Source organism: Lactuca virosa, chromosome 2, assembly GCF_052849685.1.
Source record: "Lactuca virosa cultivar CGN04683 chromosome 2, Lactuca_virosa_CGN04683_v6, whole genome shotgun sequence".
In the NCBI taxonomy this organism is placed as follows: Eukaryota; Viridiplantae; Streptophyta; class Magnoliopsida; order Asterales; family Asteraceae; genus Lactuca; species Lactuca virosa.
Window position 1 is genome coordinate 6,930,499 of NC_136427.1, and position 14,798 is coordinate 6,945,296.

The window sequence follows — 14,798 nt, forward strand, 5'->3', positions numbered from 1 at the left end:
AGCACCAACTCGTCGAGTACGTCTTCCGACTCGGCGAGTTGGCCACTTAACCCGCGATCAATCCTGCTCCGACTCGACGAGTAGCACACCTACTCATCGAGTAGCTTCCTTAATTTACACTTAGCACCCTCCAACTTCTTGCTTCCGAACTTGGGATGTTACAATTCTCCCCCACTTAAATTAGGCTTCGTCCTCGAAGCCTGCGGCAACACAAACTTCCGGATGATACTCCCACAATGCATCCACTGATCTCAAACCGACCCAGATTCCTTCAAACACAGTTATCGAATCCCTAAAATCCATCTCTTCCCTTGCAGGGTCCTGATCAACTGCTCCAAGCCGGCCACCGACTTCTTTTCTCTGATGACAACACTCATCAACTAAGTGCCACCTGAAGACACTACCTTACTTCCGTCTTACGCATTCATTCGCCACCTGCGAAAACTGGATACCATTCTAAACCACCGGGTCTTGACCCAGTATTAACTCGCTATCTTTCGCCCAACTGGCGCTACCTCTATTAAGTTGCACCGATGGAAACTCATCCTGTTTCCTCCCAGGATCAAATCCCTTATCGCGCTGACATGATGGAACATTTCACAGCTTCCGAGCAACCCTCCTGAACACCCAGGCACGCCTACGATGGTCCAGCCATCCCTAGGATGGAACACCACTACATCCATAGCTCATGACCACAACCATAATTCGGAATCCAAGAATCTACCCTTGCATCACTTCCGAGCTCCCCTGACTCCGCGTCAGTGTTAACCGTTCCACAACCTCAACGGGCATCCAACCCGTATGTGCTTCCATATATCTGGTACAATCCCAGTGCTTACTACCAAGCACTTTCGATCATCCATTTACTCCACTGCCTTCCTTTAAGAGGACCCACACTCCTTCCGGAGCTACATACCTTTCCTTTCCAGGAAGTCTACTCAACAACCCTTACCACATCTATAAGTGCCACTGAGCTAAACTCCACTCCACATTATCCATGTAGAGCAACTGTTATTCTCGAACTCCCATATACTCCGAATCCGATCACATAACTAACAAGGCTCACGCACGGCCTCCAGCCAACTTCATCATCATGATCACTACTTGGGGCCAGACCATATCGATTACTATTGCATGGCGACATATTCACTCATTCTCTGCATACAGATCTATTGACACATACAAAGTCTTCAGCATGACTGGACCGCCTTACCAGGCCTTCAGCCTATCTGGACCACTCTCAGAACCTCCAGCATGTCTGGACCGCCCTCTTGGGCCTTCAGCCTGTCTGGACCGTTCCCCGAGCCTTCGGTCTGACTGGTACGCCTTCCGGCCTTCAGTCTATTCGGACCGCTCAAAACTGTCGTACGTCACCCTGAACCATCCTTCCCGGGAATCTCTCCCATGCAGTCTGTTCTAGCCCTCTTGGGGTTCCGAACTCCAGTTCCGTTCCCGGAATCCTTTCCATGGCCTAAACCCAGGCCTCACATCGACCAACTACCTCACCAGAAACCATGGTCTGTTCCCTGCCCCACTTGTCTATCACTTTCTCCAATCATGCCACACTCTCGGCTAACAACACTGATAAATCTAAGCAGCTAACCAACCCTAGATACTTGCTATTTTACAGGAGAATTTTCCAATTCACCCCACTTAGTGTACCAACTACTAACTTCCGCTGACAAACCGGCATAACTCGATCGACCTTTCTTGATAAAGTTCCCCCTCTTTTCCGGAACTAAATCCCTCCGGAGTGAGCAATCTCTGCAGAACACTCTCCTGACATCGCACATCCCGAACTCCAAGGAAGTTCGAATCCCAACTGAACACTTCTGGCATCGCAGTCGCTATTCCTAGCAACGAGATCGTATATCCAATCTTCCGATCACCTATCCTCTTGGATGCTAACCGACTACAACCCCTAACTATTAAGATCCTCAATCATACCATGATTCATGCGAAAAAGGCGAACAGATTTACAATACCACATAATCAACAAGATAACAAGATATCAAAATGGAAACATACCCGCAACTGCATCCGGCTCTGCCCTGACCTCCTCTGCTGTAAGCTGGAAAGCGCGTCCCAGAGCCCTCGGAGGCTCCGCTCCTCCCTGACCTCCACATGTAATCCTCAAAGTGGCCGGTGTTGTATCCTGCACCGGTCTTGCAACAAGCTGTGGACAGTTGACCCTCAAGTGTCCAACCTGATGACAATGATAACAGATCCTCCCATCCTGAGCCAGGACCGACTGACGGCAATCTCTCGCATAATGCCCCTCTTTCCCACACTTGCGACACGCACCACCGGACCTACAAACTCCGGCATGACCCTTCCCACACTTCTTACAAGTGTGGCTGCTCTGACCTCCAACCCTAGAGTCAACGGTTTTGGACCGTTTCGGCGCCGGCTGCGACTGCACCAGGGTCTGCCTCTGTTCTCGCAACTGCAACTCCATCTCTAACTCCCGCCGCCTGGCAGCCTCCTGCAACTCTAACAAGGTATCACGCCTCTGCGTGGACACAAACTGCCTGATGTCCCTCTTGAGCATACTCAGATATCGGGACATCTGAGCCTGCTCCAAACCAAACTCTGTGCAAAACATCGCCCTCTCAGTGAGCATCCTGGTGATCTCCGTCACCGACTCTGAATCCTGCTTCAGCTCCAGGAACTCCTGAGCCAACCTCTCTCTCAACCCGTGGAACATAACGAGTGCTGAACATCTCCCAGAACTGATCCCAAGTAACCGCAGCCCGCTGCGCATCCGAATAAGATCCCGTAGTCAACCTCCACCAATCCTTCGCCCCGAGCCTCAAAAGGTTCAGAGCACACCTCACCCTCTGATCAGCAGGGGATGAACACGTGAAGAAACATCCCTCCACGTCTGACAGCCATCTCATAGCAACGATCGGATCCTGAACTCCATCGAAAGTAGGGGGCTTCGTATTATCGAAGTCCCGGTACTGAAAACCTCGACCGGTTCCTCCCCCTGCCGCTGTTATCGCCATTGTAGCTGCCGCGGCAGCCGCCTCCGCAAGAGCTGCATAGTGCTCATCAAAGTACTCAACCATGGCAGCCTTGATCGACCCAAACATCTCCGGCAACTCAGCCCGGAACATAACAGCAACCTCATCATGCAGGATCTCACGAATCCTGGCATCCAACTCATCCGTACTCATCTGACCAATAACCTCGGGTGGTACTGATCCATCCTGATCACCCTCTCCTGATCCCGATCCCGAACCGGATCCTGCCCCGAGACGTCTCGTAATCTCCATACTGCAATTACGCCACAAGATATTAGGCATTCCTCATAATAACCCCGAGAACTAGCTCCCAACAAAAACCCTAGGGATTGTGACTTCCTTGATACGCGTATGGGTCCTGTGCTTTCAGTAGTACGGGCCCATACTACCTTCCACACCTACCCATATTTGTATCAAGTATCACCACAACACCCTAACAATAGCATATACATAACGGACACTCGATCCCCACTCCTAGAGGAGCACCACTAGCCCATAACCAACCTACCGGTCTCACACAACCCTCCCATCCATGAAACTTCCACCAACCCTACAGCACTAGTGTATGCTAGTCATACATAACGCTGGACCCTATAGACTTTCGAATATCCAATCCTACCCTAAGCTCCCAATCATACAAGAACATAACATGAGGCCAAATCAAACATTCTCAGGCTATAAGATCTTAATTATGTATGACCATGACGCATACACTAAATAACTACAGTAATGATGTCAATTTCATACAAAGGAAACCCTAGGCTAGCAGGCATCATATAATCAGGCAATTCTATCATGCAATTCCTGAAGATCCCTAGCCTAGTACTAGCATGCTCTTCTAACATATCACATAATCAAATAACTTGTATGGTATTTTGGGGTCTACTTACTGGCTCCGGCTGATCGTACCCTCTGCGTCCTCCTTTAGTTATTTTGAAAACCTTTTGAAAACTATTTTCGAAAATCTCTCCTTGATTTGAGACTGGATTCACACGAATGTTCCTCCAATTCACTCAAACCAAGGCTCTGATACCAACTTGTAACACCCATAAAAATTGAGCCAATTTAAAACATTTTAATTCATTCAAAAACCATTAAGTTCACACATCTCGTTTTCAAAATAGTTTAAACATCAGAGTATCCCCCAGAACCATATTACATAAATCATAAAACATGAGGAGCGGTACGATCACACCTTCGCCTTGCCACGATCTCCTGAAGTACCTGAAACAATACACTGAACTGTAAGCCCGAAAGCTTAGTGAGTTACCCCCAAAATACCAACCACACATAAACATACTCATAACATATCCCAAATAGAACAGCCATGCACATCGGGTCTAGTGTGTGACTGGTCCGCCCGCACCGGGCCTTCAGTCCACCTGGTCCACCCTCCGAGTCTAGCCATGTACATCGAGTCTACAGTGTGACTGGTCCGCCCGCACCGGGCCTTCAATCTACCTGGTCCACTCTCTGAGTCTACAGTATGACTGGTTCGCCCACACCGGGCCTTCAGTCGGCCTGGTCCACTCTCCGAGCCTCAGCATGTCTGGTCCGCCCTCTTGGGGCCTTTAGCCTATCCGGACCACTCGCTTGGCCTTCGGAATATCCGGTCCGCCCTAGGTATGTTGGCCTACAGCAAAAAGCAGGACCCGCCTCAACCCAACCCCCGTCAAACAACCATGTGCACATAAAACAATTAATCACATAACAAATCCTTAACCAGACAAACAGTCTAACAGATCACATAGCATATCAACATCCTAACCAGGATTCCGACCTAACCGATCACTAGCATAACATTACCCTATATACCGGGTACCGACCTTAACCAGGTCACTAACATAACATTACCCTAAATACCGCGTACCACCTTAACCAGGTCACTAACATAACACCATCCTAAATACCAGGATGCAGATCTAGCAAAGCAACAACATAACAACAATACCCGGATTTCCATCCGATAAATGGCCGGCCTTGGTGCCGTAAACCCTGTCGATATAGTGAGGATACCTCACCTGCAATTACCGACTGAAGAGATATGACCAAGCTGCTCCGACCACCGACACGAACTTCACCACAGCACACTACCAAAGAACCAATACCAAAATTACCAAAATACCCTTGGAAGTCAAACTGGTCAACTCTTGTTCAAAGTCAAAGTCCTCAGTCAAAGTCAACCTTCCTGGTTGACTTTACTCGCCGAGTCAACCCGTCGACTCGTCGAGTTCTTATACTTAGAAAACTCCCATAACACGACTCAACTCGCCGAGTCGCCCCAAGACTCGTCGAGTTCAACGATCTCGGAATCCCATCCTGTCCAACTCACTGAGTCGCCAACCGACTCACTAATCCAAAGCTTTAACCAAAAGAGGTTGGGTTCTGCGACCAGACTCGCCGAGTCCAAGAACATACTCGCCGAGTTGTTCTTCCAACTCGCCGAGTCCATGCACATGTTCATACAACTCGTCGAGTACACCCATGTGACTCACCGAGTCTCTTCAGTTCTCAATCCATACATAGGCTTTTCGAGCCATGCAGGGGCTCCAATCCATAGATCCACTCTTCTACAGCCTAACCCTCACATAAAGTTGCAAACTTTACGTGAAACCAAGGAGATATAAGCCCAAAACACTCTAGGGCTAGGGTTTATGACAAAGGGGCTTCACCAATAACTCTTAGACAGGAGCTTTATGACATTATGGACCATCACAAGCCTAGATCTGAAGTAGCAACCTCAGATCTAAGCCTCTAACTCGAAATAGCTCTCAATCATACCAAAAATGCCCCAAATCTCAAATGATAATAGATCCAGATACAAAAGAGCCCAAGCAATAGATTAATACCTCCAATATATGCTCCAACTGAAGTAGATCCCGGATCTACACCACTCCTTTGCAGCAAGTCTCTTGATCTTCAAGCCCCTTTCCAAGATTTTCTCCTCCAAGGCTCTATTCTCTCTATTAATGGAGACTCACTCGAATCTAGGGTTTTCTGGAACTCTCTGGGGGAATAGGAGGCTGGGAGAAGGACATAAAGTCCTTTAAATAGGGTGCAACCCTCGGGATTAGGGTTTTCTCATTCCAGCACCAACTCGTCGAGTACGTCTTCCGACTCGGCGAGTTGGCCACTTAACCCGCGATCAATCCCGCTTCGACTCGACGAGTAGCATACCTACTCGTCGAGTAGCTTCCTTAATTTACACTTAGCACCCTCCAACTTCTTGCTTCCGAACTTGGGATGTTACAGACTTCATATCAGTGATTAAGGGGCTAGCAGTGTCGGGTTCAGTTTAGTACGTATGGGAAACTGCACGATGGGGTTTGTCATTCCAGAGGTTTAGGCTGCTACAAGTGTGGCAGGGTTGGTCATGTCAGCATGGATTGTCTTCAGGGGGCAAGCCCGTTATGTTTTCACTGCAACCAAGTGGGTTACAAGAGGGTCGATTGCCTGATGATTGGGGGAGGAGCAATGAGTGCACCTGCTACGGTTACTTTGAGGATCACCGATGGTCCTGAGGGTAGGGCAGGATTTCCAGCGAAGAGGAGCCGAGCATTGCAGTGCCAGACAGGGGAGGCCAGAACTCTAGTGGGTGATATTGCGGGTATGTTTTCTTTTGCTTTATTCTTGGTTATTACCTGTATTCATTTTTCTTGGGATTTTGTGTTGGTTTGGGTAAGCCTTATCAGTGTAGGTCTCTGTTATTGCTTGGATTATATCATCAAGAATTGTTACATGCCATTTGCATGCCATGACTCATTAGCAGGTTTCAGTGTGTTTGATTGTTATTATGGTCCCTCAGTGGGATCAATTTCGGGATATGGTATAGAAGGCCTAGGTTCAGGATCAGCGGATTAGCCCTCCAGTTAATTCAGAGTTTAGTGGTTTTAGCTTTCAATTTGGTAGGATCGGCGGTCGTTTGTGGGAGAGCTTTTGGGTTCAATCGCTACCGTTGCTAAGGGAGGGAACGGTAGCAAGAATACAGAGGTGTCAGTCATACGCGTTTGGTTGTTCGTGGAGGTGCCAAGGGATTTGTTTATCGTGAAGGTTGTGGTCATTATCACTGACATAAAGAATTTAAGGGTGTGGGTGCAATATCATTGGGAGCGTTCGGACTTTCCAGACTTGTTGATACTTCAGGAGTGTTTGCTTGAACTTCAAGAGTTGTATGGTGTTTAGGTTTGACTAGTGATGGAACACTAGTATTGGTAAGAGTAGGTTGCCGGTGGCTCAACCACGACAAGGAATATGGATTGGGGAATTCATCAAAATTTGTGAGCTGAAAGAGCTTCGACGAATCCAAGTGGGGGAGAACTGTTTTGGTTCCCGGTAGCTGAATCAGGTGGGAGACTAGGTTGAGTTTCACATCCCTGTCGGAATGGAAGGCGGATCAAGTGGTCGCCTGGATTGAGGATTGTGTGAACTAGGAGTTCAGGAAACTTCCAGCAATTGGTTCGTGCCTTCTTGGTGATGGATAACAGGCTTTTGATGGGCCCCGGTTGGGGTTCCAAGCATGACCCGAGCCTTGGAGAGGAGCCTAGAGATCCAGTGTTAGCATCTTTATTTCGAGACTTTAGAGGTATAAAGTCTCTATCTTGGCTACTTATTGTATAGATCTACTTTAGGGCTTGATTATGGCCATTTTAGTCCCATATGCTTGGTCCTTGTGAGCTAAGGTTGTTTCAGAAGCTCAAACTAGTAGATCTGGTCATATTAAGGGTCCATTTTACATAAAGGTGCAAGCTTTATGAAGTATTGGAATTCATGCATGTGTTAAGACCCTTTATTAAGTTCTTTTTAGCTCTAAAGCCCCATCAATCCATGCATGCAAGTAAAGTTGCCAACTTTACGTGAAAAGTCATCCATAGGAATCAGATTGGAGAGTTCGGAGCAAGGGCTTAAGTGATTAAGTGCTTAATGAAGAAGGATGGGGTTCAGGGGGCGTACCCATCTGGTACGATGTGCGTACTGGCCCCAAACAGCGTATGATGGGCATACCCACTGAGTATGCGGGGCGTACTCGGATTGTTTGGGAAGTCTTGAAATGTTGACCTTTTGACCGTTGACCATTCACCAGAAGTTAGACCACGGTTGACCATAATATATTTTGGGCCTTTTAGGATATTGGTCCTTCTCGGGATAGGCCCATAATGGACTTGGGCCTAATTTGGATAATTGGGCCTTGGGTGCTCATTTTTAGAAATTGGGCTTTTAGGTCCATTAGATTGGGCCTTGGCCTTGGGCCAAGATAGAGGAAGTGTAAAAGGTCTTTTACCCTGAGTTGGATTCATAGTGCAAGTCGGGACCCAATTATTAATTGGATGATTAATTGTTATTGATAGCGCGGGGATTTTAGCAGATCGGCAGTCAGAGACTTATTCGTGGGTTCAGTTGTTTGAGGTGAGTCTCATCACTGTACTATGGGTTGAAGGCACCAATGCCAGCCCGTTGACTTATTCGTGGGTTCAGTTGTTTGAGGTGAGTCTGTTTCATAGTAGTCCCAGAGGAACTCACTTTGTGACTTAGAAAGTGATTGAACATCCAAATTTCTTAAGACTTTGACACCCAACTCTCCCGACTTGTCGATATGTGACTTCATCTCCAAGATGTGAGCACACATAGACCTTGCTTGCCAATAGGGCTAGAGTGACCTTGAACTTGTGGGTTAGGGAGAATAATTGGGGAGGTGGAGGAAGTGAAATTCCAAGAGATTTGGGAAGATCATAGATGTCTGAACTAGACATCTTTTGGGAGATATTCAAGATAGTTGATCTAAAGTCCTTAAAATAACACCCAATATGAAATAATAAGGCTAGGACCCAACACAATATTTTATAACTTGGAAGAGGGATGCCGTAATCCAAGCTATAAAATATTTGAAGGTAGGTGAATGACGATTCACCAATTTCCACCATGAAAAACGAAATAAATTATTAGGTTTTTGAATTGGATTTGAAACTCCTAGATCTTTTGAAATTCATTGAACTGTTCAATGGCATGTTTCAATCTCGAGTGTGCCCTTCAGGTTTTGTGACTGGGACGCCGAGGATCACAAAACAAGGTGTGAAGTAACCATGCAAATTACTGTTGGATAAGGTGTCTAAGTCCATAACTATTTCTGGTATGTACTTGACCCGACCCCGCATGGTCCATTTGGGTTGCATGGCACCATGCAATTGGATAGACTAAATGAGAGAAATAACACTTGTGGTTTATTAATATATTATAAGTTCTAATATATTAATAGTATTATTTAATTAGTTTGATCAAGAATTAATTTAGAATTAATTAAGTGATCAAAAGATAACTAATTAAATATATGGATTGATTATGTAAATCATCCATAACTTGTATAGTGGGCTAAAAGGATTCATGGATAATCAAGTTGGGTTAAACCCATTGGATGCTCCATGGAGGCTCCATGGGAGTTACAAACCCATGGGTCATGGAAATGAAGAGTCATGACACATTAGGGTTTACATGGTGTAACCCTAGATGTGTCAACACTATATAAGGAACCCATTCTCCACCAAAATCGGCTACACAAGTACAAGAGAGGGCTAGGCCGAATTTTTGAGTGTTACACTTCTCTCAAAGTTTACTCCAAAAGCATTTGGTGTTGTGTGAAGCATTTGAGGCATCACACTTGGGGTGCTAGGCTCTCAAGGTTTCAAGGAATCAAAATCAACAACAAGGTATGTAGTTCTATCTTTCATTCAAGTTAAAATTGTTCCCCATGTATGCTAGATAGGATCATAACCTTGGAAATCAACTTTGCATGAAAATTAGACAAACATAGATCCAAGGTTATTAGGGTTGCATGTACACTTAGGATGTGTTAGAATGCTCAAAACCCATCAGTGGTATCAGAGCCTAGGCTTGCTTGTTTGATTTTTGTGCAAACTGCTTGAAAAATTCGATTTTCTGCTCACTGCTCGTATGAACTCGCCGAGTCCATGGGGGGACTCGACGAGTCCATGTACAAATGCAAGCTACTCGTCGAGTCTGTTCATGCACTCGACGAGTAGAGGCTGCTGTGACCAGAATTTTGACTTTTGTTGCTGGAAATGGACTTGAAACATTACCCTAAACTGTTTTGGTGTTTTAAAACTTGTTTTAGCTGGTGTAATGTTTATGCTAATCCATTTACAATGACAATTATCAAAATTACAAGTTATTAAGTGTAATTTATGATTCTTGAAAGTGTTCATATTCATGTTCTTGAACTTATGAAGATTAGATGATCAAAGGAATTCTTTGTAACCTATTTGATAGTTTAATTCTTGATCATAATGTGTTTTAATGGAGTCCATAACTTGTCCTCAAGTTATGGAAAACCAAAAGTCACACTTTTATTAAAGCCATTAAAAGAACACAAGAGTTATAAAAAATGAAGTGTCTTCAATTTTAATACTCAATTAAATTCATAAGTTATGAGAAATGAAAAGTTTTGAAAGTTTACAAAACTTGCCCTCAAGTTTTGGAACAAGTAAAGTCATATTAAAACTTTAGTTCCAACCCTTAGAATTTTAAAAAGTTAAAATTCAAACCTTATACTTTATAATATTGTAAGTTTAATAATATATATATATATATATATATATATATATATATATAAGATCAAGTCGTTTTACCGTTAGTAGGCCTCATTCACGAAGCCGGTCTATAAGGAGGGTATAAGGTTGTTGCCTATAAAATGGCAGCTTAATGGGTGTCCATTCTCATCCACCGCTTCCTTGACTGGTGGAGGGTCGTTAGCCGAACGGGTAGGACAGTGACTTAAAATTCTCATTAAAAAGTATAATGATTATTATAAAGTAACTAAATGTTTTATAAATTCCCAATCTTAGTTACTTTAGGAAAAATGTGAATAAGGTGCTAATCCATGAAATTACACTTTGCACCTTGTTTAAGTCGTTGGTGGAGCGTGTGTGGTTTACCGGCACACTAACTTGGACTTAACAAGGTAGGCAAAGGGTGACTTAAGGTTTTTCATAAGGTCGGAAGGAGCGCGTGTGGTTTACCGGCACAACGATTAAGTGAAAAAACATTAAGGGTACCAAGTAATTTGCATGGTTACTTCACACCTTGTTTTGTGATCCTCGGTATCCCAGTCACAAAACATGAAGGACACACTCGAGATTGAAACATGCCATTGAAAAGTTCAATGAATCTCAAAGAATCTAGGAGTTTCTAAAAACCAAATAAAACCTAATAATTTATATTTTGTTTTCATGGTGGAAATTGGTGAATCGTCATTCACCTACCTTTCAAATATGTTATAGCTCGGATTACGGCATCCCTCTTCTAAGCTATAATATATTGTGATTGGATCCTAGCCTTAATATTACATTTGGGTGTTTTATTAAGGACTATCCCTATATCTAAACTAAATTTGTTTTCTTCATTTCAGATGTCTTCCAACAATGCTACTCCTGGCTCAAACCCTACTGGCTCCTTCTCTCTCATGAACCTTTATGGGAGAGTCATCTTTGATGGATCCAACTTTACTGACTGGATCAGAAACATCAGGATGGTCACTCGTTACGAGAACAAGGAATATGTTCTTGACAAGGAGCTCAAGGTGCCTGAGCCAACTGCTACTCCTGAAGAGCTTGCTGAATATGAGGTACATGAAAGAGATGCTACAAAAGTGGCATGCATCATGATGGCCACTATGACAGTCGAGCTCCAAAAGTCCTATGAGGACTACTATCCTTTTGAGATGCACCAGGATTTGATGGACCGCTACCATCAGAGTGCTCGTCAAGAGCGATATGAAATCATCTCCTCCATGATAACAACCCGAATGAAAGATGGTGAACCCATCACAGGCCACATGCAGAAAATGCAAAGGTATGTGGACCGTCTGATGAAGCTGAATGTGAACTTCCCAGAGGAGTTAGCAATAGATATCATTTTGCACTCCTTACCATCGTGTTATGATCAATTCCGCATGACATACCACATGAACAAGGAAGAAGTCACCCTCAGCAAACTTCAGGGACTCCTTAAGACCGCAGAATCAGGTCTTAAAGGTAAGTCGGTTGTTACCACTTCTACTCCTACTCCAAACTCCGCAACTGTCATGTCAATCGGGAAAGGGAAAGGTAAGAAGAGGAAGCACCCTTCGAAGGGTACCAAGGGTAAGACTCTTGATGGCTCCTCTTCTAGCAGAACCAAGAAAGGTTTCGTTACACCTTCTTCTGATCCCAAAGAGGCTGAATGCTTCTATTGCCATGAAAAGTCGCACCGGAAGCGGAACTGCCCAAAGTACCAGCAAGATTTGAAGGATGGGAAAGTAAAACCCAACCATGCAGGTATTTACACTATCTTATCTAATAACTCACCCCATTCTAACTCTTGAGTCCTTGATACCGGCTGCGGTATTCATATTTGTTCTAATTTGCAGGGACTAAGAAGAAGTGAGAATGTGGAGCATGGAAAGATAAACTTGATCATGGGAAATAGGAAAGTGTCACCTGTCACCAAGATTGGAGTTTATACTTTGTTTCTAAGTAATGGGTTTACTTTAGATTTGAATAAATGTTGTTATTCGCCAAAAATGGCAAGAAATGTTATTTCCTTTCATGCTTTGTACAAACAAGGTTTTACCTTTTCCTTTGATAATGAAATTGGTGGAATAAATGCTTTCTTTAATAATGTGTTTTGTTTTAAAGCATTACCTTGTGATGGCGTGTATGAAGTTGTGTCTGTTGTAGATAATTTAGGAAATAATGTGTTGTGTATTGATTCTACAAATAATAATAACTTGGATAAAGCATCATTATGGCATTGTCGTCTTGGACATATAAGCAAGAAACGCATAGGCCAACTCCAAAAGGATGGAGTTTTGGAATCATTTGACCTAAAGTCAGATGATAGTTGTGAATCATGCTTACTTGGAAAAATGACAAAGTCACCCTTCACTGGTTCTTATGAGAGGGGTAAAGGTTTGTTGGATCTTGTACACACGGATGTGTGTGGACCCTTCAAACATGCCACAAGGGATGCTAATCGTTATTATTTGACTTTTACTGATGATTACGGTAGATATGGATATGTCTACTTAATCAAGCATAAGTCAGAGACGTTTGAAAGGTTTAAAGAGTTTAAACAGGAAGTCGAGAATCAATTGGGCAGGAACATTAAGATGATTCGATCCGATCGTGGTGGTGAGTATCTTAGTACTGAGTTCCTCGACTATCTAAGGGAATGTGGGGTTGTCTCACAATTGACACCTCCCAGGACACCACAGTTGAATGGTGTAGCTGAGAGGCGTAATCGAACCTTGTTGGACATGGTTCGTTCCATGATGAGTCGAGCTTCGCTACCAATCTCATTTTGGGGGTATGCCTTAGAGACTGCCGCCCATATGCTTAATCTGGTCCCTACAAAGAAGGTTGCCAAAACACCTCACGAGATGTGGACTGGAAAAGTTCCTAGTCTAGCCCACATCAAAGTTTGGGGTTGCGAGGCTTTCGTAAGACGCGAGACTCACGACAAGCTCAAACCTCGAAGTGAGAGGTGTATTTTCATCGGCTACCCACAAAAATCCTTTAGTTACCTCTTCTACAGACCTAGTGAGAATGTGGTCTTTGTAGCAAGGAGGGCTGTCTTTCGAGAGAGAGAGAGAGAGAGTTCATAGGCCAAGGAAACAGTGGGAGGAAAATTAACCTTGAAGAAATTCAAGAGTCAAGTGGTGAAGGAACCTCAAACCCTAGCAGTCAACTTGAGGAGGAACCTCCTGTTGATCCAATTATACCTCCAATTGTACCTCTGAGGCGTTCCACAAGGGTTAGGAATGTACTTGAGCATTACTATGGTTTCCATATTACTGCGGAAGGTGAGACACATATCAGTGATGAGACACTGGTAAGTCTGGATGAACCTAACAGCTATGCGGAAGCCATGGCAGGCCCCGAGTCTGCTAAATGGAAAGAGGCAACGGATAGCGAGATACAATCCATGTATGGCAATCAGGTCTGGGACTTGGTTGACAATGTGCCAGGTCGTAAGACAGTTGGGTGCAAATGGATCTTCAAGAAGAAGACCGACATGGATGGTAATGTACACACTTATAAGGCACGACTGGTTGCAAAAGGCTTTTCTCAAACTCCAGGAGTTGATTATGATGAGACCTTGTCACCAGTGGCCAAGATTAAGTCTATTAGAGTATTGTTAGCCATAGCTGCATTTCATGACTATGAAATATGGCAAATGGATGTCAAAACCGCTTTCCTCAATGGGAAGTTGGCTGAGGATGTTTACATGAATCAGCCAGAGGGTTTTGTCAGCACAAAGTACCCTAATAGAGTGTGTAAGCTTGAGAAATCCATCTATGGATTAAAGCAAGCACCTCGCAGATGGAATCTTTGCTTTGATGAGAAAGTCAAAGAGTTTGGCTTTTCTAGGAGTGAAGATGAATCTTGTGTATATGTCAAGACTAGTGGGGTATAGTTAGCTTTTTGGTACTGTATGTGGATGACATACTACTCATAGGAAATGACATCCCAACCTTGCAGGAAGTTAAGTCCTGGCTTGGGAAGTGTTTCGCTATGAAGGACCTAGGAGAAGCTGCCTATATTCTAGGGATAAGGATCTTGAGAGACCGGAATAAAAGACTAATTGGACTTAGTCAGAGTACATACTTGGATAAGGTGCTGAAGAGATTCAGCATGCAAGATTCCAAGAAAGGAGAGTTACCCATCCAGAGTAACACTAGACTGAGTAAGACTCAGAGCCCGAGTACCGAGGTTGAGATAGCAG